This window comes from Rhipicephalus microplus, chromosome 2 (genome assembly GCF_043290135.1).
Source record: "Rhipicephalus microplus isolate Deutch F79 chromosome 2, USDA_Rmic, whole genome shotgun sequence".
Taxonomy (NCBI): Eukaryota; Metazoa; Arthropoda; class Arachnida; order Ixodida; family Ixodidae; genus Rhipicephalus; species Rhipicephalus microplus.
In genome coordinates this window covers 93,153,075-93,179,742 of record NC_134701.1, presented here as the reverse complement: position 1 = coordinate 93,179,742, position 26,668 = coordinate 93,153,075, and the positions used below count along the sequence as shown (strand labels likewise).

General features: G+C 45.4%; 1 long non-coding RNA gene across 1 annotated transcript; it reads right to left on the bottom strand.

Moving 5' to 3' along the window:
• Positions 1-1,763: 1,763 nt before the first annotated feature.
• On the bottom strand, positions 1,764-3,821 carry LOC142796321 (uncharacterized). The gene is made up of 2 exons (XR_012893742.1): positions 3,683-3,821; positions 1,764-2,146 (listed from the first exon to the last, which is right to left on the bottom strand). It is a non-coding gene; the product is annotated as an uncharacterized LOC142796321 (long non-coding RNA).
• Positions 3,822-26,668: the final 22,847 nt, after the last annotated feature.

Below are 26,668 nucleotides of genomic sequence, written 5' to 3'. Positions count from 1 at the left end.
TACTCAACAATCGACCACATTCATACTATCAATCATGGGATAGAGAAAGGCTCAGAATATAGCCAATCACTATACACAGCCTTCATAGATTACGAGAAGGCACTTGATTCAGTAGAAATATCAGCAGTCATGCCGACACTACGAAATCAAGGCGTCGACGATGCATATATAGACATCCTGAAAGAAATCTACAGGGGATCAACTGCTATCATAGTGCTTCATAAAGAAAGCAACAGATTACCATTTAAAAACGGTGTGGGGCAGGGGGATACAATGTCCCCAATGGTATTTACCGCGTGCTTGCTGCGTGCACGCCAGAGTTGCTGAAATACATTCAGTACGGGCTGCTACTGATAAATTAGCGAGTGTCTACACCAATTCGCGAAGTATATGTGTGACAGGCGCGCTTAAATGTTTTGCACTTTATCAGTTCTCTACTTGTTACGGTCGCTGAGGTACGTGTCGTGTACCACCAGTTCCACTAGGTAATTGTTTCGCCTTCAGATGTAGTGCCATAGAAGAGCTTGTAAGAGCAACAATCACTTGCTAATTGAGACAGTGGGGCCTTCCTTTGTGCGGCAACAAATTCGGCCGAATGTTCGCGAAATTTTTGGATAATGCATTTCAATTATCGCGATTATTTCTTGGTTTCTTCTGGTATATACTTGATTTGGGGCCTTGGTCGCTTACTTCATTCTGGTTTTGGGTGTTGCCTACCTTGTTTTTTGACCTTTACTAAGCGCTCGGTTGTGAGCTTGATCATGCCACACGATATCTGTGAATATGTGATAAAATGTAACATTATCTATGATCATCTTGCAGATTATCTAAAGTACTAAGCAATGAAAAAAACATTTCCTTGGCAAGTTCATCAATAAAAATTATATTTTAAGCAAATACTTCTAGGTGTGCTCTAAACATGAGCAGTGGCGTCATTTTGTTTTCGTAAGAACCACTGTTACTACTCGCAGATTTCACAGACGTCGAAGTGGCCCAGTAACAGTGGTGACTCTACGGATTCAAGACGTAAGTGACAAGTGCGCTAACAAATACAATTTGTGTAAGATTTAGAAGTTTCTGCGAGGGCTATATATAGGAGTTTTCTTACCGGGTCCCCACACAGCATGTTGGGAGTATCCAGGCAGAGTAAGCTTCACCACTGGGGCGACGCGTCACAGCCCCTCGAAGCCCGCCTGTAGCCTGTTTAGCTACCGGTGGGTGGCCGGCCGGCACTGGGGATTGAACCCCACACCTTCCGTAGCTGAAGCGGACGTGTATATAGGAGTTTTCTCAAATCTCCGTGTTAGATGCTCTGCGTGTCCTTATAGTCTACCCTGCACCCACAGCAGCCGATGGTAACCAGCTTGTGACGTCACGTGCTTATCAACCCTACAATCAGCAAGTGTGGCCGTCGCTGTCTCCGAAAGAAGCTTCTAGCTTTTAATTGGAGCCATCCATTACTGAAAAACTTTCGGTATTGCACAAACATTTTTTTCAGTCCAACGCGAAACACAATAATACCATCACCTTTTTCGTGTTTTTTTGGTTAGAAAAAGAAGTGAATTAAACCTAAACGAACACTTCACTTGGGAAGGCGAGTATTGAAAAACTAGGCAAACAAAATAAAGGAGCCCATGTGTGCGCGTCTGCACGCTCTTTTGCATTTGTGCGTTCGCAATAGCAACTGTATGCATGAATAGGTTACTGCAATTCACGTACAAATTGCAAAATACGCAGCAGGAAAATAGGGTCTGGCTATTCAATCGTGATTGCGAATTAATTTATTATGTAAACAATGTATGATGGTCGACAAAGTCGACATATACTGTAATCTTCAAGGCAGGCGTGATTCTTTGTGCTTGAGGGATCCGTTGTCGTTTTGAAGGTTCGCTTTATCCGTAGAAGCCACGGCCGTAACCGCCGTAACCACCGTAGCCCCTACCGTAGCCGCCGTAACCTCCGTATCCACGACCATAGCCGCCATAACCTCCGTATCCGCGGCCGTAGCCACCATAGCCACGGCCGTAACCTCCGTAGCCGCCGTAGCCGAATTGCGCCGCTGCAAGGCTGCACAGGGCGGCAAGCACCACAAGGGCGACGAGGATGGACTTGCTGTTTACGGCAATCATAGCTGTTTCTGGAGCGTCTGGGAAAAACAGCAACACTTATTACTTCCCATGAATAAGCTGAATTGCCGTAGTGTATTTGCTATTACATTGCACAATATACTGTTCATATAAGACACTTTAAGAACCATTTCTTATCTGTAAAATTTAGGTACCTCTATTCAAACCACTTGTTCACAATTATAATTTTTTTTCCAATTATGCAAAATTGGCTGATCAAAATTCTTTTCCGGCAAGAAAAAACATCCTATGAAATCCAGTGAAGGTATAGTAACTAACTGCCTAATTGGTTTGTTTTTGTTGATTTGATCTTTTTTATCATTGAATAAACTCAGATGTGACACCCTTCACAGTAAATATAAGAGAAATGGTAAGCGCGTACACAAGTTTCTCCATCCCTAAGAATCATTTGCCGTTGTCCGGCTGACCATGCCAGTCTAAACAGAATGTCTGTAATTTTACAAGTAGCCATTTTATATGTGTAAAGGAACATGCTGTTTACGCAACTACACTTAACAAAAGCTGACCGCAAAGTTAGGCCCCTGCGTCTATTCATATACACAGGTGGTGCTGGTCGTTTTAGATTGCGTCCTCGGTGTCGCTCTGCGTGTACTCTTAGTGCTCGACGGGCCATCACGGATATTTACCCCGCTCATACTCTTACCCACGTGAGTTCCTTGTGTTATGCAGCCTTATTCTGCAGAAATTTTGAGGATGCACTGAATAGACTATACGTAGACGGTGCCGTCCCTCACTCACTATGTGGCGTTTCTTTAAATGATGTTGTTATGAACTTCTAGTTACTGTCTGTAAGTGTGGATTTTTATTCTTTTTTAAACAAAATTTCGCTATTGATGGTGTAAGCTATGCGATTTGTCACTATCATTCGAATAGTTTAATGCATGTCCAAGTTTTTATCCGCAGCGATGCTGAGATTCATAAACTGGTGCACATAGTGCGTTGCTATACGTCTAATGTGCGCCGCTGCATTTCGTCTCAGCTTATGCTTTTTTAACGTTTCTGTCCTTTCTTGCCCTCTTTTGCATTATAGTTGAATGACATCTGATCACGCCTGCAAACGATGGGCTTCTTATCGTACGGACGCAAGTCTTAAGTGTCAGAATGCTACTTTAATCTTTTTTAGGGTAACATAGACAGACACCGTCGATAACACGTTGACGACTTTATTAAAAAAATAAGAGGCTATGCAACTATTTATAGCTTGCCCACGTTTCTTAAAAATGACTGCACTTCATTGTCTGGCGAACACAATACAATAATCATGACATAGAATAACTAATGATTAGTTTAGGATCTGATGTGTGGGCGTTCATTAACAAATACCATTTCGGAATTAAAAAAATGTGTGTTTAAGATCTCGCTATCAAAAAGTCTTGTGAAAATTATATAGATACTTCTTTTGCTCTCACAGAAAAGTAGAGGTAAAAAAGAAGTGGCTTCGTAATTGTTATCAATCTGCAGTAGTGGCGCTGGAGTAATGCCGGCTGCAATGTAAAGCACTCCAGGTTATCTCCATCGCATATGAACCCACTCACCTGTTGCTCTCAAAAGATGGTGCTCAAGCTTTGGTCTGCGGCCTGCGATGATGTCGAAGGGGCCGCGCGCACTGTTTTATATAGGCCGCGCAGCTGGACACGTGTCGGCCGCTTACCGTCCGCTCTCAAGGACAACGTTACAACCGGGAAAGCCCGACTTAGTACAATATACACCGCAGAATGTCAGCCGCCAGTCACAGATCGCCCGGAGGGGCGGGGGCGTGTAGCCTGTACAATTTGTGGAAAAGGAAAGGAAAGCTTCCTTTTCTGAAGTATCGGACGGAGAGAGTGAGCAGACGACATCCGATCTCGCAAGATGTGGGATGTGCGCGGGGAGGCCCCCATTCTTCGAACCACCTCGGCGGCCTTTGTTCTCTCCTGCCGCACGTGGCTGGCTCGATCACGCACACGCACTGTTTTTTTTTGCCCTCAGGTAAAAAGAGACGCACATGTATGACACGGCATAAAAAAGGGGGAAAATAGATGACCACACTTATAACGTCACTTGAAACTTAGTATCGAGGCAAGCTGCAATAATAGGATGTACATGGGGTTTTTACTACAAAGCGTACAGGCACTTTCAACACAGTGTTGACACATCTATGCTAATCATCAAAGGATAATTATAGGCTGTCTATGAATAAAGACTCACTCAAGCAATGCTGACGCTCATCCGCGCGTGTCGTTTTTGTTCCGTTTTCTTGAGTGGTCGTGTGAAGACGCGCCTGCGGTTTCGGGAGTACCGAATTAATAGGGCTGGATTATGGGTTTACAAAACTGTATCTTATTTTTACATTTAGGTTACAAAGCTTCTACACTGTCATAATAAGACCCCTAAAAATTAATCTGCCTTGCTGTTATTCACATCCTTGTAGGCTGGTCAATCAAGTTGGTTTTCCCAAAAGTACTTTTGTGGCGACTTGGCACTACATTGCATAGGTATACCTAAATGTACCACGAAAAGCATTCAGTGATAAAAAAAGGGGTGGTGGAAACAGAAAACAACTGCCACACTTCACCTTCGCATTTCTTCCCCCCTTTTCACGAAATGTTTTGGCGCCACAGTCAAGTGTACCTAAACAAAAAGTGTATGACATGTTCCAGTACATGCCATTAACTTAATGTATGCTTTGCGACCCTTAGAAGGTGTATAATGCAAATAATAAATGACGACAATGTGAAATGAACTAATGGAACCACATTGTGGGTGATTTGTCTAAAAATCACAGAATTTATAGAGAAATGTGTCAGCGTGGTACACGATGTCCAATGCTATAGGAGAAACTGGTCTGAGGTTTATAACACGTTCGTAGCGTGACTCAATGTTTGAAGACGCCATATTTAACAAGTCAAGCATATTAATAACTCCAATGTGTGTATACAGACCACTGCCACGTTTGTAAACAAACGTAGGTGCCGTCGACATACTAAGGTGCTTGTAGCGACGTCGAAAGCTGTTGTCCCAGTTGTCAGGGGATCATAAACGGCTGTGGTGCATTGGGCAGTGCCTACGCAACGAGACAGCGCCCACCACTGTTTACAAACATGGGATTGGTTTTTATACGCCAGAACGGCTGTAGGCAGAAACGGACGTTCATTATCAACAGCAACGAACAATTCAAGCGCCTGTCTCAGGATGTCGCTTCGTGTCTCGTTGACGTTCTGCTATCAAACGCTGTGAATCCGTACCTATTAACACAAACTACATGCAATGTACGAGAGAGTGCCAGCTTTTGGTGAATCTGGCTACTGATTGTGGGGAGAAAAAAGCTAGTTTTCAATACGAAGAACACCACTTTATGTGAAGTTTGAGTGATCCCACCGCCACTATACGTAACTGCTACCACACACACAAAAAAAGAACGAAACAGAAAAATCCACGATGACACGTAGTACAATCACTACCAGCTTCATCTCCAGGTCATGATAACGTAACAACAGCGATGATAAAAATTATGTTTGATTTGTCTACCAGCGATCTCGTTAACTTTATAAATTTTTCTATAGAAAATACCTTGGTGCGTTCTGACTGGAAAGTTGTTAAAGTAACACCACTACTTAAAAAACAGGGAGCTGGTTATGCTATAGACAATATTAGGCCCATTTCCCTCACTTCTAATTTTGTTCAGCTAATAGAACGGGTTCTATATCGACATCTTGAAAAGTGGATAGAGCAAAATAATGTATTGAGGGAATCTCAAATTGGATTTAGACCTGGCTGCTCTATATGGTGTGCAAATGTTAGAGAAATGTGTAAGCGTGGTACAGTTTCCTGGAAGTTTCCAGTTGACCTGGAAGCTAGAACTAAACTTGCTCGGCACAAAAAGCAATACACCACTCTTGTGACTTTAGATGTTGCTAAGGCGTACGACAGTGTGAAGCACGCCATCTTGATTAGTAGACTTGGAAGTGTTAACGTTCCCAAGTATATATTTAATGAATTGAATTTTTTTGATGGACGTACATTTTATTGTTCGCAAAGCGGGCTATCTTCACAACAATATAAACAGACAAGGGGAGTTCCTCAGGGATCCGTTCTTGCGCCCATTTTATTCAATATAATATTAAGCTCTATCCCTACCCACGATAGAGTGCAAGTATATGTATACGCACACGATATAGCCTTCTTTTCAGCTTCAAATGACATACACTCGTTGTAAAACATTTTACAATCATATTTAAATGCTATTAAAGTGTGGCTTTGTGACCCGCGCATGTCCTTTAATGTTAAGAAAAGTGCTCTTCTTACATTTCCATTGAGTTCTCCTGTCAGAATCGCATTGATGTACGAACAGAACTTCATTCCACAGGTAGACTCAATAAAATATTTGGGTATAATATACCCTTCAAATCAAATCCTAGTTGGAGTTCACATACTGAGTATCTTGCGTCTAAGGGATTACATACCATTGGGTTGCTCAAGCGCATCAGCAATGGTCGAATTGGAATGCGTAGAAGAGCTTTGTTGATGACATATTCCATGTATGTCCGCCCAATATTGCAGTCTGGATGTGTGTTGTTCTCTGGGGGACCCACTTATAAATTACGTCCGCTTCTTTCTATAGAGCATGAGGCATTGCGCCTATGTTTAGGCCTCCCTGAGTTTGTCGCTACTAATGTTCTTTATCATGAAGCACATCTGCCCTATCTACTAACCAGGTTTCGCATACTGACTGTTCAAACATTTATGAACATCTACGCCTCCCCAAAGAGACGCTCCCAATATGTATTTACTAGAGAGCCTTCCATGTTTTTTTATTGTGAGTGGTCTCGGCTACATCAACCTCACATAGCTTATGTGCGAGAACTCTTACACCCATTAGGGGTAAAAATCCGTGATATGAGTTTCTCACAGGTACGCAATCCTACGGTCAGAAGGAGTTTGACAATATATTTCCTAAAAAAGCTAAACTTTTGCCGACAAAATATTTGAATAGGTTGCTTCGAGAATATCTCAATAGCCTACAGATAAGTTCAGTTATAGCCACAGATGCTTCCGTTAATGCAGAGAAAGCAGGAGTGGGCATCTACTCAACAGCATTAGATTGGTCTTATTCACTGCGACTGCCCGATTTTACGCCAATATTCCAGGCAGAATTAATGGCAGTGATTCTGGCCATACGCAAGCTACCAACATATATCTCCTCGGCTGTTAAACTAACTGATTTTTTGTCAGTTTGCACTGCACTGACAGCATCAAAAACATCGCCTTATTTATTAAAATTCCATACGTATATACCCAGTCACGTTCGTGTTATCCGATTGGTTTGGGTGCCAGGTCACACTGGTCTAACACTAAATGAAGCGGCGGACACACTGGCGGCAGAATCAATCCAGGGCCCCATCCTGAATATTCTAAGACCCTGCTGCTTATATACAATCATGCGATTTCGGAATTTCTCTATACGCCAGGAACACACAAACTTTTCTGTTCTAAATGGCGCAGATTTTCAGCACCTTAAATTTCAGTGGTACAGCACTTGGTGTGCAACAAGACAATTCGAAGTGACATTCAGTAAATTGCGATGCAGGATTTCAAATTTAAACTTTTATTTATACAGACCTGGTTTTGTTCCTTCCGCTCATTGTCACTATTGTACACAAACAGAAACTATAGAGCACTTTTTCACAGAATGCCGCAGGCATCAAAATTTAAGAAAAAAAAAGTCTAATACCAGCTTTCCAAAAACACGGGCTTGAGCTGTCTGAAACGGTACTACACTCCCTAGGGGCTTCGGAACTAGGTCATTGCAACAGGGACATATATGGAGCCATATATAACTATATAAAAGAATCAAACCGGCTATCACGCTAATCTCATGAGTGAATACTCATTTCTTGTTTTCTTCTTTGGTTTATTTCATATATTTTACTGTATTTTACTTATTTTGTATCCCACTGCCGCGCAATTCATGGCCGATCCCCCGTAGTGGGTTGAGCCATTCCTCTTGGGACCAACCAACCAACGAATGATGAGATGAGGTTCGAAACTCGGCGCTCCCAACGACAGCCAAGTATTCTATATCAAAGAGCTATGCCGGTGCTTGAGACTCCTTAGCAGAAATACCATGCACAGGCTTTGTGTCGTTAAGGTACATCATTAAATTGTGTAATATAGCTTAACATAAATCTGAAAGAAAGAGTCGTCACACAATACCAGCTGCGTAACTAGTTTATTGTTGAATACTACCCAGTTATTACAAAAATCTCAGCCCTAATTGATGATTGTCATCATTCACAGCTTCAGTAAAGGGCTAATAGTTTTTTACAGGCATATCGCACGTACCCCCCTTCTCCGAAAATAACGAATAATGTCGTATCAGATGCTTCCCTACTTCACAAAAGTGATGATGTTTTATAATGGAGAGGGTACCTCACAACTGTACTCGTATTTGTGTCGAAGGAATCGCATGAGCACGTTAGTTGTCCGCTGGCGCCTCCACCGCCGGAGTCCGCAACCGGTATCACGCTTAATGCGATTTGATTTGATTTATTGCTTTCCACCTGTGAGAAACTCATATCCCGGATTTTTACCCCTAATGGGTGTAAGAGTTCCACACACGCACAGCAAAGTGGTAAATGGAGGTGAGTGAGGGGAGGAAGCTGAACAAACGCCTCTCGATGGAGACCTGACTTTTTAAGTGCAGTATGGCTACATATGGTAGATCACGTTATACAATTTCTATAATACACTATTATAGTGACTGAAATATGTGGCCATTATAAAATTAAAACAGAAAACAAAAGCAGCAATAAGAAGGAACATTTGAAAAATGATATACTTTACTCAGAGAAAAGCGGGAACAACATAGATATGCTCTTCATAACATATGGAAGAAAAAGAAGAAAAAAATTATAACACAATACTCACTTCCAAAAAATTTTCTAAACAGGGCAGTGCACAATTATTTAAACTCTGACAACGTAAGATCTTGTAAACTATAACTCGCTGTGTTGTGTGAGTAGAAATAAATTGAAAAAAAAAATCACCGCCCAAGCACTACATACAAATGGTTAACAAGTGAACGCTGAAGCGTTCGGACTTATTGTTTAGCAGTGGGTGAAGCCCGATGCTGCACTGAAGCCTATCCCAACAATTGGTTAGATGTCCATGCTTTTTAATCAGGTTAGACGCACATTTGGTTTGGGTGTACCGCAGTGCTTTTTTCACATGCTGCACATTGTACCTCGTACGATCACGATCATGGAAGACTATAGTGAGCGGTTAAACTACTTTCGAAATGCATTATTCGTGGCGGTTGTTCTTGAACCACAGGTGTTCAGAGACGTCGTAGTCCGAGGGAAGCAAAAGTGCCGCTAGGGAAACTCCCACCGAAAGCAGGAGTTCGCCCCAGCGAACACACTCCCGCCATCATCGCATTGACGCCGCAACGCGCCGTTGTTGGGGGTGTTTCACAGCGCAAGCTATAGCTCCCAACACAGCCAATGGCACGCGTGCTTGGGTACGACGCTGCGAACGACCTAATTGATAATACAGTCAATGCAGACTGCTCATGACGCCGCTCCATACGCTTTTTTCGTTTCTCCTAGCCATATACAGATTTAGCTAGAAAAATAAAAACATGCAGGATAGATTTTAACTTGAGTCCGGGCCCCCTATGCGGTAGTCCAGTATTTCACCACGCATCCGTGCCAATGCTTGAAACCACTTTGTAAAATAGCCCTATGTTGTCGTCATGTCGGGGCAGGAATCCCGTTAGCATGTGTGATTTGTCGTGGTAGAAGGGTATAATAGCAAACAAATGCCACGCAATGCAGAGTGCGTACCGAGTGGGCCGTTCACTGCTTCCAATTCATTACAAAGTGCTAAGCCATTATTATTCATGGTCATCAGTCACCGCATCAACAATGTGCCCATTATGCCCAGCACGTGCGTGCCGAGTTGCACGCTTCAGTCTAAAATGGCGAATAATGCCAGCGGAGGCTTTTCGTCTGCGCAAGAAATTATGGCGATATATGGCGACGTGAGTACCTCAAAAGTGTACATCTATTAGTTGGCTAGGAATCACGTTAACATACGTTGTAAATTGTGGTAAAAGAGTACAATTATACCTGGGTGTCACACAATGTACATAGTGTAGTTAGCGGGCCACTTGAAGCTTTCAAGCCATTACTAGAAGCTGAGTTCAAAACTCCTCATTCTCATCAGCCCCCGCATCGAAAAATCATTCATAATGCCTTACAAGTGCGTAGCGGCAGCCTCGCTTCTCCGCAGAATAAGGCATGACCACGTAGATGCGCTTCCCTACCTTACAACCACTGTGATAATTTATGGAACAGCGGGTGCCATGCAAGTGCAGTTGTATTAGTTGCTCTAATGCTGTAGTAAGGCCACTTCTCCAGCTTTCACTATGATTGTGCGGCACATAACGCACAAGTCAGGCGTTGTTTTTTCGGCACTTTTACCTTTGCAAATCCACCCTTGCTATAGCTTTATTGCATTTCAGTTTGTTCGAATCAATAAATAATTAAGTTAGTAAATGAATACGTTTCAGCGAAAGTAGAGTATATAATCTTGATGGGAAAAGATTGTGCAAACAAACGAACTCATTTTGAAAACATTCCACACGCCTGAGATTATTGGAAGCGAGAAATAAGTAGTATACGACAAAAACCGATGCGCGTAGTTTTGTTCACAATCTCATCCTAATAAATCCATGACTCTACGAGATCTTTCTTACGGCCTGTAGAAGAGCTCAAACACCCTTTGAATTGGCGTTCCATAGAGGTACCACATGAAATGTTTATTTCTTTTCATCTGTGTCACGGCAGCGTACGTTCACGCTCTTCCGGCAGAGAAATAGCCTCCGGGAGTAAACAATGCAAGATAGCAAGGTAGTTAATATACATAGATAATTCGTTATTGCATTCGTTGTCCATTCGCTCCTACAGAGAAGCCCTGCAGGTTTAGTCACAATGTTTGCCACAGGTTTAGCCACAAAGAGGCAATGCCACTGAGGCTTCCGCTGCCGTGTGCTAAGGGCCTTGAACGAACGTTCCTTCGCTTCTTGGCCATTATATACTCATACCAGACAAACATCGCATGCTCGACTCAAACGACTGCATCAAAGAGGTTTGGTGTCACGCACTGATCGCCGAAGACAGCGAACCAAGGCGTTCTTTCGTGTGTCTATAAGCTTGCACCTCAAGGCTGTAGCTTAAGCAACAACAATAGCGGGCAGGTGTCATTGAAAAACGTGCACGAAGGTCACTTTCAGAACCTTGCGGAATGCCGCACGTGTCGTTAATAATGTTGCTGCACTCTTAATCACAGTCACACAGCGTACACGCATCATGGAACGATACTGCTCTGCCATATCGTTATCTCTAGTTAATCACGCTGCTTCAAGGCGCCTTTCAAATCGAAGTTTTTATGATGTGAGCAGGATGCGAGACATGCTGCTGGCGAATAACAAAGAGGAAACAGGCTGACGCAAGACGAAAAAATAAAATGCGCGTTTTGAAAAAAACTTACTCGAAGTTTGATATAAAGAGGCTTTTTGCTGTTGCGTTGGATGTGATTTCAATTTCAATGTGAAAACACTGTTAAACATGAAAGAGCAAGGTGTGTACACAGAGCACACAGTGTGCTCGCCGACGTCCCCATTCCTCTCTTTTCACATCTTTATCATCACACAGGAGAATATGTCTCAGTGTTAACCTCCAACAAGCTCCACCAACTCTGACGTAATTACTGTCATTCAGCGAAACGCGAATAAGCTGTCGAACATCAATTATAGCTTTCACGCGTGTTAGTTTACCTTGCCTACTATAACACAATATAGCCTCGGGGAGTAAACAATGCGAACGAATGAACATTGACCTTATACGATGGTGACACGTGACACCTGTCTAAGAGTGGTGGAACCACTCAAGGTGTCTAAAAGACACCTGAAGTGGTTCAACTTGAAGAAATCTCTATGTAAAAAAGAACAAAACAAATGATGTTCCAGTACAACTTGTTTTTGGCGTTGTGTGTTTGAGCTGCTTGAAACGACACGAAAAAAAAAGAGACAATCATGAGCAAGCTACACAGGAACAAGCGGAAACCGACACTGCTTCCTTCTTTGGCGGAACTATTTCCCATAAATAGAAAAGTTACCCACCAAGATTGCGTGTGCGTACGCCAAGAAAGATATGAGAGTTACACATGAAGAGCCGGATACTCCCTCTGTCCAATACACAAGTCGAAGGATCGCTAACACGCAGATGCTTCCAGCAGAAGGTGTCTGCGTATGTCAAAGAAATCAGTGACAGTGTTACGTTTCACCCTGTACCCTCGCTTGCGAACTTGTGATTTTTGCGCAAAATATCTCAAACTGGAATAAAAATACAGCAGCCGCCTGGGTACAGAATTGTGCTACTTAACACATGGCCACAGCTTCCATTCCATCTTCTGAAGCCGCTTGCGGTTGGGCTGCAATGCAAAAGAGCTTGAACATTGCGTTTGGACTTTCAAAAAATGGACGAGCTGCAAAAACAATTTATTGTAGAGCCGCACGCTACAACGCTATCACAGGCTTTTTTATAGTTTGGTATCGTGCTGATGGGGCGAAACGTTTGTACTCGGCATAGAGGACATGCCCCACAGAAATACACAGAAGCTTTGAGATCACTACCACTTGCATGTCCACCGGCCTTAATGTGTTTTGTTTTCATGACAAATTGCTACTTGGTATGCTTCTCAGAAAAATATTGTTTTAGAAGAAAAAGACTAACTTTTCTACGAAGGTTTCATTGTACAGACGTAAAAAATGAGTTCACTTTTTTAAAAACGTTGTGATATGCTTATGTATTTCCTTTTAGGCGCCAAACGAAAGCAAGCATCCTGGAGGTTTCGAAAGAGGTTGGTGGATATGATTGCTGTACGAAGAACTGTTATTTATGAGACGTCCTGGTCCGTTTCCAAGAAAGTGTGAGTCATTGTATGCGAAACGTCCAAATGTATTCCGAGTAAAGCTGCATTCATTATGGGAAATGCAATATTCAAGCAATCATTATATCAGTTATTTACTAATAGCTAGCTTGTACTTCCCATGTCCCAAAACTTTGTTGAGAGCCACGTTATTCTAATGAGCTTTAGCTGTGAAGAAAACTTACATGCATTTCTTAAAGATACGGTCTAATATTAAGCCAAACAAATATGTTCAGTACTGAAGCGGGAAGGGGAGCTGCTTGGCGTGAATTCATAGTTGAAATTTTGGCGTAAGCTATACGAGCAAAAGACATGGAAATACAGACGCTGTTCTTTGTGGTGTGGTACGTGCATACAAGGTCAAACTTGGCAGCTTTTTATATCTTTGTCCTCGTGTACAACACAGAGATAATTTCGCAGAATACCTACAGGTTGGAAGCTCAATAATTATCTGCATTACTGTGAAGGGTAAGGAAGAGCTAATTGTGCAAATAAATACTAAGTGATACAACCCAAATTTTTACAAAAAATTAATTTATCTGGTATAAGATAGCCTGTTTTATGCGTGACGTTTACTAAATTTTGGAGGTTTGCGGGTCAAGATATGTATGATACGCTTATGACGCACAGCACAGCGGAAGAGTACACAATCATTTTGACCGCCTGCTATGTTTTTCACGTGTGCAAGGACGTATAGGTACATGGTCCATTTACACCTGTCTTCTTTATACTGAAAATAAAGTTCCCGGGGTCCTTTGAGAAACATGCTTCTTGCGCAAACTACTAGAGTGCGAGAGCACTTCTCGTGCTACGACTAACCTGTCCTGAACAACATGTGACGCCAAGTAAAAACAACCTTTTCTTTTTAGTCATTTAATGCATGACAGCTACAAGTTCCTGATATTCATAGACCATTAGGATGAGAGTTAATTAAGCCAAAATTCTCTTCGTTAAAATCGGCTATTACTGCTTCAGGAAAGTATTTTCTGATTTACCGGAGCTTATCGTGCATGTAGGGTGGTATAAAGGGCTGATAAAATATTGAAGAGGAGTTGCCCCCAGATTGAGTGTTTGGGCTAATGTCTTTTGCAATACAGCCATAGAACAACTGCTATCTTGAAGAAGAGAAGACCCTGTTGCCTAAACAATAGCTCTTGTCACACCGTGTATGTGTTCCAAAATTTTTCGCCACTTGAAAACAATCTTATTACCTTTACGTTAGCAGAAACTTTTTTCATTACAATTAGAAATTGGGCTAGTTGGCAACTAAACATTTCGCAAAGGGGTCAAAGAATAGTCGAAATATCGAGTAAAAACCAAAACAAGTGCACTGTATATTTTATTTCGTGTTTTGTACTATTTGCGTCACGCCCTCCAGAATGAGTTAAATGCTTCGATGCTTCCTGACCCCAAATATGTCACTTTGGCGTTTTGTTTTGTCTACGGAAACAGTGAAGATATAAAAAATCATAGCATATTCAAGGAGTAAATGATGATGAACGGGGCGAAGCTTCGAAGGGTTTTATTGGAAAAATATGAATCATCCGCTGGCCGTGTCTATTCATCCGTCCATTCGTCTGTCTGTCTGCCTGTCTGTATGTATGTATGTATGTATGTATGTATGTATGTATGTATGTATGTATGTATGTATGTATGTATGTATGTATGTATGTATGTATGTATGTATGTATGTACGCACGTACGTACGTATGTATGTATGTATGTATGCCCATCTGTGTGTCAGTGAGTTTGTCTGTATACCTGTCCATGCGCCTGTCCGTCCATTTGTCCATCAGTCTGTATGTCTGTTCATCTGTCCGCCCATCCGTCCGTCCATCTATTTAGCACTCTAAGTACCGCCATCTCGCATCTTTTCATCATATTGTGGTGACGTGAAGACAGAGGTCGTACTGAAGAAGCCGAGAAAGCAGCAGTGGGTCAGTCTTTTTTTTTCATTGTATACAAATAATTTAATCACGTGGAGCTGTTATGAAATAAAAATGTTGTACTTGAAAAAAAAAGTTCTACAAGAGTTGTCTCTCGCTGTTTCTTTTATTCGTTTCAGATAAACACTGTGACGGAACATAAAAAGACCGACGTGCCAGAGCGTTCCTCGTCTTTCTGGTGGTTGCTTTCTACATAAAAGCGTGCAGATAAGCATATGCACTGTCGCCTTGGTCTTTCTCGCAGGACTCACGTGGCAACATATTCATCATATACAAGTACCGTCATCTAGCGGACATTCTAAGGACTAAAACGAGAGGTGGCTACTACATGCAGAAGACGCATGGTCCCTGCCTCAAAGATATTCGCCCCTAAATAAGCCGTTTAGCGGAAACAAATATTGTACTAGGCATCGACTTAGAGCCCAAGTGCTGAATCGCTTAACTGTACCTTTACATGCGCAGCGTATCAAATCATTTATAAATAACATGTACATTCTTGAATTCTTCATAAAAAGGTACTAAAGTGCTGTTACAGTCGCATTGCCTTTCGTATAGATGGCTCACAAAACATAAGCATGCACTCCCGTAACACAGGGGTTGCATGTACACGTGGTCTCTGCGCCACGTCCTTTCGGCGCCCAATGAACTTTCAGTAATGTCGCCAACGCAGCGGCATGCATGGACACGCTATAGCACAAAGGGCGAGTGGGAGAGGTTATGCAATATGCGCTGCCAGCAATACAGGCCACGCAAAGCAACGTTACTAGAACCTGCTTCAAGTAACGTTGACGCAAAGTGCGTTCGAAATAAAGAAGGAAACCACAACATCCATGCATGCCTGCCAAACTTACGCATTCATGACGCTGTCGCAATCGAAGATTGCTGGCATGTTGCTCTTGTTCGTGCCAAATGCAAATTCTTGAAATGTATCGCATGTTACATTTCATTTTGTTAAGAAAAAATTCCCCCACCTCCTCGAAGGGTATCGTGAGGGAATGCGACCGCATTGCATAGTGTTCATGACGGTATTTCATAGGCGAGACACGAGCGTTAGAAGAATAATGTTTCTTTTTCATTTTTTCTTACACCATGCAGCCAATGGCGCTGTTGGCCGCACGTGGCATTTTTCTATCGCGAAAAACGTGGTATGTGTGGCCAGCTCTGTACTCGGTGACAACGTTCTGTGGCAGCACAGCCGAAGCTACGTGGGCGGAGATTCTGCACAGGTGTTACTACGCGAAGAAGTCGTTTTTGTGCGGTTTTGGTTTTGGTTTCGCCAGCGCATCCAACGCGTTCTGTTTCGCACGATCATCATGCAATAAATATGACATTTATTCACGAAACTGACAAAAAAGCAATAAAATGTTCATTTTTGAAGGGAAAGAACACGAAGCTTTTTTGAAGCATTCAGATTTATTTCAGATACAAACAAAGCACGGCCGAGCAGGTACTGGGCGGATTTTAACTATGCAAAGCCAAAAAACCATTTCCTAAATTTTAGTGCATACTTGGTCAGCGTCATTCCTTTCCTTTTTTTTAGAGGCGCAATAATTTTCTGAAGGTGCTCACTTTACTTTTTTACGGGACGCGAAGGCAGCGATGTGAAGCAGATATTTTGGCACCGATCGGTCATGAGCGCACGTCTCACGTTCGTAAACCCAAGTGTGTGAAACGCAATATTTAATCGGCCTAGAATGCTGTTTTTGCACAGTCGACAGGGTGATATACATGAACGCATCTGTTACCCAGGCAAAGCAAAAGGAACGACTCCCTCGGTAGACGCCGACAAGAGTGGGGTTATGGTACGCGATTTTCAGCGTTATCGTATCGACAAAATTAGGCAGCCGAAACACCGCCCGCATATGCAATGCAATTTAGGAAAAGGGTCATTGATTTTACGCACAGCTTGCGATCGCACTTTTTCTTCTAAGCTACGGTGCATGGAGTTGCTGAAGACTGGCAGGTCGCCGGTGTCACTTTTGGGGTTGCTATATCGATTAGAGTCCACTTGCACTGGTGATATCACTCGCACACAAATTCTCGATGATTGCATATGCGGAAAACAAAATATTTCACGATACACCACTGTCTTAGTTTCTCCCTGCTCGATGAATAGAGATCACCTAACGAACACGCACTCTTGCTCGCTCACAAGCTTCGATGTGAACTTGCTGTAACCGAGCGACGCCATCGCTATCACTAGTTACCGGGGCAGGGAAAAGGTGAAATGGCAGCAGCAAAGAACGAAAAACTTACAAAGGTGCTTTTGTCTAACAATATTGCGAACAATCTTGAACATAACATTTACATCTTTTCTGTTTATATTTCTCATTATGCTACGCAGTATACAAACGTTAGTGTTCGTGGACTACATGCCGAAGCGTAGTAAAATAGGGCGTGCTAGGGCTTTGTAGCCTTGTCCGTGCTGGCACAGAAAGTTGTCGCCGAGTAGTAGCTAGCATGCACGGTGAAATAATTGGCAGATCCCACGTACAGTGGGAATCAATGATATGCGAAACACGAAGGAGAAATGTTGATATGTCACTTTAAAATTAGCACCACGTTACGAGGTGGAGGTAAATGATGCCGTACATGACTTCCGTGTCATGAATATTATGTTTGAATGTGTCGTTTACCTTTGTCATTTATTCACGCCACGTAGTACCAAATTTACTATATGTGAAGCCAGCGAAATGACCGCGAGCACGCTATGAGGGAGATATGTTTTAATGTTCTCATATGACACGCGCCTCAGGATTATCATGTTAAAACCAGTAATATATTTTGCCATCCATTGACGTCACGGAACACCAAATTTGGTGTACGTGGAGCTAGCAAAACAACCGCGAGAGCATCATGAAGGGCCCAATATACTCCAATGTAGCGTCGACGCGCGCACACACTGGACACACCGACGCATCATATACGCTTGCAAAACGACACCCTACAAACAGCTGTAGATATAATAGCAGCACTAACATCTCAGGTGAATCCCTATTGTACCCGGCGTAAATCAGAGTTACTCCTTCTACCAGCTCATCGTCGGAACAAACACGTTCCAATGAAAATGGGTGCCTCATTTCTAGAGTATCACGGATTCGTGTTCTAGGTTTATTTATCAAAAACAACCTACTTAATACGCACACACTCGAAGCTTCACGAAATACCGTTGAAAACGCCCTAAGAATGATAGGAAGAATCTCAGGGAAAAATGACGGGCTCCAAAAGTCAGAGCTACTTCGTGTAATACAAGCGTTTGTGATTAGTAAAATCACATATACCCTCCGTTACCTTCACCTTAACTTATCAGAAGAGGAATCGGTCAGCACCCTCCTCCGCAGAGCTTACAAATACGCGCTAGGCATTGTAATCAATACCTCTAACGCATGACTCCACCAGCAAGGAGTCATAAATACCCTATGTGAAATTCGTGAAGCCCATTTACAGCTCATTACGCAAGGCTCGCAACCACTAACGCAGGTGGCCACAATTTATCATCTACCCTAATTAACTTCACCTCACTCACCAATGCTAAATACAGCATTCCCCAAAACATACACAAACAATTACTCATACCACCCCTTCCTAAAAAGATGCATCCAACATATCACACTAAGCGTCGAATACAAAGAGCAAAAGCTCTTCAGAAAAAATTGCATGGAGCCAAAGACGTGCTCTATGTCGATGTGGCAGAATACCCATCCTCTTCATCCTATGCCCTCTCTGCTGTCGTTTATAACGCCAAGGTGCTCACAACGGTATCCATAACTGTCAACTCTTTGGTGGAGGCGGAGGAGGCTGCCATCGCTTTAGGTCGATCTATCCCATATATATACTATGATTGTAAGTGACTCCAAAACTGCCATACGCAACTTCAGCGCAGGTCGCATCTCATTAACTGCCCCTTCAATTCTTAAAACCATCCTTCCACGCAAGACGTTGCTCTCGTAGGGACGCCCGCGCATGCTTGGTCGAGTGGCAATGAGGCGGCTCATACCTGTGCTCGAGGAATGACCAGCCTAGCGCAGGTCCATCATGGCGTCTTAGACCACGCGGCCTTTTCAAGCGCGAGAAATGATCTTTTGTTTTACCACGATATAACACATAGCTACCGCCTAAAGCGCACTATATACCTCTCCCCCTTACATCATGGAGCTTCGCACTACCATGAAATACTATGACGCCAGTTACAGACGCGTACGTTTCCTACCCCATCTTTTTGCCATCTTATACACCCTGAGATATACACCTCCCCTTTGTGCATATTCTGCCAACAAAGAGCTAACCTAGACCATACCATGTGGGGGTGTACTCGAAACCCACCACCTAATTCTTCACACATAATTAGTAAGGAGAAGGGGGAGGCTGCTATTTGCAGCTCGGTGCACGAGGTCCTGGACCAGATCTTCGAATGGGCCAAGAGGGTAGCGGAGACCTACGCTGGGTAGACTTCTCTGACACTCCACCACCGCACCTTTCCCTCTTGGATTGGATTGGATTGGATAAACTTTTATTTGGTCCTCCAAAACACAGATCACTGTGTTGCGGACAGCTCCCACGTGGGGACTGAGATGCCAAGCTCCTCAGCCGCCTCGCGGGCTTGGTGGACAGCCCAGAGCGGATCTTCCAAGGACGAGCTGCGGATTGCCGCCTCCCATCTGGCAGAGGTGATGAGCGAATTTGGTGCACTGCCAGAGCATGTGTTCTAATGAAGCTATTTCCCCACAATGTGGACAAAGATTACTTGGGTATAGGTCAGGGTACATGATGTGTAATATTTTCAAAGTAGGGTACATCCGCGTTTGCAAAAGCCTTAATGTAAGTGCTTGGGGCCGGGTTAGATTTTTGTGAGGTAAAGGGAAAATCCTTCTAGACAGGTAGAAATGTTTAGTGAGCTCGTTATATGTTGTAAGAATTTCCCGGTTATCCCCTTCACCGGTAGAACGCATCCCCGGGGAGGCGCGGTGGGAGATTTCTCGCGCCGCCTCGTGTGCTGCTTCGTTGAGATTGGGAGGGGAATTGTTGATTTGTCCAAGGTGAGCTGGGAACCAACTCAGAAGATGATGTGCTATGTTCTTGCCTTGCAGTATTTTCAGCGTTTGTTCACAGACCGTCCCCTTGGCGAACGCCCGTAGTGCTGCCTTGGAATCACTGTAGACGACTTCAATGTTATCCATCTTGAGTGCTAAGGCGATGACCACTTGTTCCGCAATGATTGGGTCTTTCGTCCTGACCGTCGCTGAGTTGACGACATGGCCAGCCCCATTGACTACCACTGCCACAAACGCTTTCCCATTGGCGTAGGAAGCCGCGTCAACAAATACGACCCCTCGTTCCTCGTTTGAGACTTGACGAAGTATAGTCCTGGCCCTCGCTACTCTTCTTCCGACGTTGTGTTCTGGATGCATGTTTCTTGGTATAGGAGATACCGTGATAGTCTCCCTGATGTTGTCAGGGATATCGTTGTAATTGCGTCTGATTGCTATTGGGTGTTGGCCCAGCTCCTGCAGGATCATTCTCCCCGACCTTGTAGTAGATAACCTTGCAAACTGTGCTCTTTCTTGGGCTTCTGCTATTTCTTCGAGCGTGTTGTGTATGCCAAGCTCAAGCAGACGCTCGGTACTGGTATGTATGGGTAGGCCCAGGACCTTCTTGATAACTTTCCTGAGGAGCACATTCAGTGTCTCGGACTCTGCTCTTGACCAGTTGTGCATTGCTGCCTCGTATGTGAAGTGACCTAAAACAAACACATGCATCAACCTGATGAGGTTGTCTTCCTTGATCCCATTTCTTTTGTTGGCCACTCTTCGTATGAGGTGCACCGCACTGTCTGTTTTCCGAGTTAACTTGGCTATAGATTTGCTGTTGGCGCCGGTAGACTCTATCAGCATTTCTAGGACTCTGAGGGAGTCGACCCTCTGGATGGCATCCCCTTGATTTGTACGGATATGGATGTCTATCTGGTTTAACGGCTTCCATCCCCTAAGCTTCGGTCTCCGGCGTGCAGTCCGATAAAGCAAAAGTTCTGACTTACTCGAGGAGCACTTGAGCCCGGAAGGGCGAAGGTAGTCTTCTACGGTGTTAATCGCCTCTTGCAGAGCGCTCTCAATCTGCCCCTCGCTTCCACTTGTGCACCAGATGGTAATGTCATCTGCGTAGATGCTGTGCTTCAATCCTTCAATGCTCGATAATTTCTTTGACAGTCCAATCATGGCAATGTTGAACAGCATTGGTGAAATCACTGCCCCTTGTGGCGTGCCCCTTGCTTCTAGTTCGATTGCTGTGGTCTCGATATCTGCAATATTCATCACGGCTTTCCGATCTGTAAGAAAGGACCATACGTAGTCATAGAAGGCTTTCCCTAGACCAAGCTTGGAAATTGCTTCGAGTATGAATAAGTGGTGGATGTTGTCAAACGCTTTTTCTAGATCTAGGCACAGAATGGCTCTCACGTCTCTGGCTTCATTGTCAATGACCTGGTGTTTGATAAGCTTCAATGCATCTTGTGTGGATAGCCCTGCCCTGAATCCAACCATATTGTGTGTATATATGTCGTTATCTTCCAAGTATTTGTTTATCCTGTGCAGTATGGCATGTTCTGCGACCTTGCTGATACATGATGTCAAGGATATTGGCCTCATGTTGTCCAAGTTAAGGGGCTTTCCTGGCTTAGGAATAAGGATCGTGCTGGCCAGCTTCCACTGCTCTGGCACCCTGCCTTCTTTCCATGCTGAATTGATCATATCCCTCAGGGTTTCAATTGAATCGTCATCAAGGTTACGCAGGGCCTTGTTTGATATACCGTCCGGGCCAGGAGCCGACCTGCCGTTGAGATCATGCAAAGCTCTTCTGATCTCCTCGATGTTAAAGTCGCCCTCAAGACCTGGATTTGGCGTGCCCTGGTACTGTCTACTTGGTGGTGCCAATCCTCTTTTGATTGGGAGGTACTTATGCACGAGCTGCTGGACAACTTGCTGTTCTGTAGTGCGCCCTATCTCTTTATGCAAAATTCGAGCGATAACATGCTTTCGATTTGTTTTGGTGGTGTTTTCGTTGAAGAGATGCTTTAACATATTCCATGTGTTGCCATTGCGCATCTGACCATCGACGGAGTTGCACATTTCGTCCCATTGCTGCCTCGATAGTGCGCGACAATGTTCCTCGACTGATCTGTTTACCTCAGCTATTTTCTTCCTCAGTCTTCGGTTCAGGCGCTGACCCTTCCAACGGTTCAGTAGTGCTTGCTTTGCCTCAAGAAGATGAGTGAGCCGGCTATCCATTCTTTCAACCGGAAAATCTGTGGTATAGGTGGAGGAGACGGATTTGATGTCATCTTTAATCTGTTTGACCCACTGCTCCAAGCCTTGTCTGTGGTCATCTTGTTCCCTTTCCATCCTTATCTTCCTGAACTTATCCCAGTCTGTGAAGTGAAATTCTCTCTGCTTTTTACGCTCCACGGAGAAGGTAGTGGCAAGAATGCAGTGGTCACTCCCTAGGTCTACCGCAAGGTTCATCCACTGGGCCTTCTTGGTGTTCCTTACAAATGTAAGGTCCGGGGTGGAATCCCTGCAGCCAGATGTACCAAGCCTTGTTGGTAGGCTGGGGTCTGTGATTAGGGTGAGATCAAGTTCACTGGCGCTTTGCCAAAGTCGATTTCCTTTCCCAGTGTTGTACTTGTAACCCCATGTATGATGAGGGGCGTTGAAATCACCTGCTATGACGAGTGGACATTCCCCGGCGATATTAGCAGCTTTCTTTAGAACCGTCTTGAACCCTTGCTTTTGTTCCTTTGGACTGCTGTATATATTAAGAATGAAAATGCTCTGACGGTTGCTGGTACCCGCCACGATCTCTACCAAGACGTGTTTCAACCGGCCTGCTTCTATCTTGAGGTCGTGGGTTACGTGCGTTAGTTTGTTGCATACGAAGGTGCAGACTCCCCTCCCTTCAGTATCCCCTATTACAGGCCATAATCCAGGCAACGTTGCTTGCGGTGAAAGGGTCTCTTGTAATAATATAATATGAGGCTTTTCTTGGCTGCTCCTGATATACTGCTGCAGGGTTGCCTTCTTTTTAAGGTAACCTCTACAGTTCCATTGCCAGATACGAAATGCTTCACGTAGCGCTGCCATCGTGGTTATTACATGGGCGGCCAGAGCCTGATGCTGCACCTGTTGACAGGTTTGGTACCACTAGTATTGGTGGCCGAAGGGGTGAGCTTGGCGCATGAGGAGGCCTTGCTGTGTTGTGCAGATATGCTTCGACCTTTGTAATGCGCAAAGTCATATGCTCTTCCAGTGCCGCCACGCTTGATTGTAGCCTACCCATCTGCTCGCTAAGATTGGCTACTACTTTGCTGAGCGTGTCAAACACCTCTTTCATATCTGACATGGTCGTTTGGTTGGCTTCCACGTGTTCTGCCATGACTGCCCTCTTTTTCGCGGTTTTCAAGTCCCCCACGTTTTCAGCCGCAGGGACATCAACTGGCTGAGGCATTGGCTGTGAAGATTGCGCGCTGGTTAGCTTAGTGAGAAGAATTTTTATTTCCTTTAACTCAGCTGATAGCCTCTCATTCAATTTTGTAAGTCTCGCGTTTTCTTGCTCTAGCTGTGCGATTCTATCATGCTCTGGCAGCTTACCTGTCATCACCTCTGCCCCGCCGTTGCGCACTCGCTTAGCCCAGCTGCCTTTCGAAGTAACTGCAGGCGTCCTCCCCGGGTGTGAAGCCGTGATCTCGAACTGAACGCCAGGCAGCTGGCCATTCGGGTGCCGCCCAGGCTGATCCCGACCCTGATGGTGACCTTGAGAACTCGAGCGCCCCCGTGATTGGGAGCGGGCCTTGCGTCTAGAACCTCTTCTGGTACGCGACTTCCCCCTGGAGTGGGGCCGCCTTTCCTGTTCTTGTGTAGTCTGGATGCTCTGGGTCCCGTAGGCTGGAGGAATAAGCTGCTTGTCATTGATGTCTGGACTCGATGTGATTGATGCGTCCCGGGCTTCTGCGGCTGCTCGCGATCTTTCCCAACATCTGCGTCTGACGACGTATGGCACTAAAAACCTGTTCTTGCACTCCTTGTCTGCCGTGGGATGGTGACCATCGCACAGCCTGCATCTTGGATTGCACTGGTGCAGGCTGTGTTCTTGATCTCGCAGCCTCTGCAGATTGTTTCAGCTGGGTTCGGACAGACGTCAGACCGATGTCCCAGCTTTCCACAGACGTAACAAATATCGATGTTCTTGCGGTAAAGGGAGCACTGCAAAAGTGAAGGTCCATATCTCACGAATCTGGGCACCTTGTGTCCTTCGAACGCTATGATGATTGTCCCGGTGTCCTTGATTCTCTTGGCCTGCAGCGCGAGCGGGTCGTTCGCGTTCACAATCTTTCGGGTCAAAATGTCCTGAGTATCGCTTACGGGGATCCCGCGAATCACTCCTTTACAAGTGTCGTGGGGTGCCGCGGCGTACGCGCTAACCTCGAAAACTTTGCCTTCAATGTCAATTTGCTTGACCTTGAGGTATCTTGAAGCTCTGTCTTGGTCCGGAGTGCTTGCCACCATAATGTTCTGCTGCAAGTTGGAACAGATGATGTCCTGCATGGCCTCTTCCTCTTTGACGCCGGACGCCAGTACTATCGCGTCTGCCACGGCTCCAGTGCCGATTCTCGAGATATTTAATCCTCCACGTGGTCGTAGCACAATTTTACAGAAGTCCTTAGGTAGTGGCGGCATGCGTCCAGCTCGCACAATTGTATGCTTGGTGTCACACCTACTACGACTGGCTCGAGCGTCTCCCGCAACGCCGGCCTCGGTCGAACCCTTGGCAGCAGGAACGCTAACCGCGGCTTGCTTATTCCTTGAGTGTCTCGTTTTGGCTTCCTCCCAACCCATGTCTTCCGTGCAACCCTCTGGAGAGATGTCCTCTCCATCTACTTGGTATTCCATTCTCAGTTGCAGATACTGGAACGCGCAGAGCGTTGAGTCGCGTTGGCGCCGGGCTGGCCCATCGGCGACAATCGCCTCCTTGGTTAGGCCTAAATCCCCCGGTGGCGTTGCCGTGTAAAAATGTCCCGAAAAACGGTTTAAAAGTCCACTCACCAGCACAAAGGTGGTATCTGCTGATTTCTTGAGAACTTAGGCACACGATGAGAGTAAAAACTCGGCGACAAATTCGTGAATACCACAGGAAAGCATTCTTGAAAGCAGGAGCCGATCTTCGCGCGTCCGCACTGGTCGGCACCTAGAGCGTCTCTCCTTTCCCTCTTGGGAGAGAGAGAGAGAGGAAACTTTATTAGAACTTGGCCGGCAGCTTGGTCTTGGTGGCCTCAGATGGCGGCGCTGAGTCCCTGAACTCGGGCGGCATCTTCGGCCTGCCGGACAGCCCAGAGCTGGTCGTTGAGCTCCGAGCTTCTGAGCGCCGCCTCCCAGCGGCGGCGTCGCCGACGGAGAAGGTCCCCCGCGGCTCCCGCAGACGGGACGGCGGCGGGAACGAGTGAGCTCGAGGCTTCCTGTTGCCTGGTATTGGCAGCCGCCATAGGCGCATCGCGAACGGCGGCCGTTTCTCGACCATTGTTACCGGCGCATTCCCAGAGCATGTGGCGCAGCGTTGCTCTGCGCCCGCATGCTTTACATAGATCGGTAATGTGTAAGTGCGGGTAGCAGTGGCGTAAGACGACCGGGCTGGAGTAAGAGTGGGTTTGTAGTAAGCGATAGCTTACGGCATCGTGTCTGTTTAATTTGTCATGCGGTGGCGGGAACTTTCGCCTTTCCAGTCTGTAGTGTTGCGTAATATCTCGGAACGTGATGAGACGATCACCCCACGACCATTGTGGTCTGTGATGTCGCTGCGTGTCTGTCGAAGTGTCTCGATCCGGCAGATCAGAAGCCCCGTTCTCGGGAGCGGAGGCGGCGGCCACGGAATGTGCCGCGGCTCGGCTAGTGAGACCTCGAGCCACGGCGTGGGCCGCCTCGTTGCCCGGAAGCGGGACATCGGTGTGTGCCGGGGTCCAAAGGAGGAAGACTGTTAAATTTTGTTGTGGCGATCGCGACGCTGAGTCACCATCACCGCACATCTTAAGGATGCGGGCCGCTTCCCGCGAGACGCGGCCGCGCGCGAAGCCGCGAATTGCTGCCTGCGAGTCGCTGATTACGATCGTAGCGTTCGGCACCGTGGCGATTGCTAGGGCTATCGCGGCTTCTTCGGCCGCCTCCGTATGTCCCGTGGTCACCGTGGCGCTCGCGAGGCATTTGCCCGCACGGTCAACGACCGCAGTGGCGTGTGCGTGTCTCCCGTCCCCATATCTCGCGGCATCTACGTACACAACTTCGTCGCTAGTGCCATACTTCTTTTGAAGGTCACTAGCTCGCTGGTTACGGCGCCCGACGTGATGCGTCGGGTGCATATTCTTAGGAAGCGGCGGAACAATTAGGCGGTCGCGAACCGAGGCAGGAACATCCGCTTTTTCTCCCTGCTGAGTGTGGTACCGGATGCCAAGTGACTCGAGGATGTGTCGACCCGTCTTAGACCCCGACAAGCGTTCGTTTTGCGAAACGACATGGGCCTCAATTAACTCGTCGAGTGAGTTGTGCAGTCCAAGTTCTAGTAACTTTT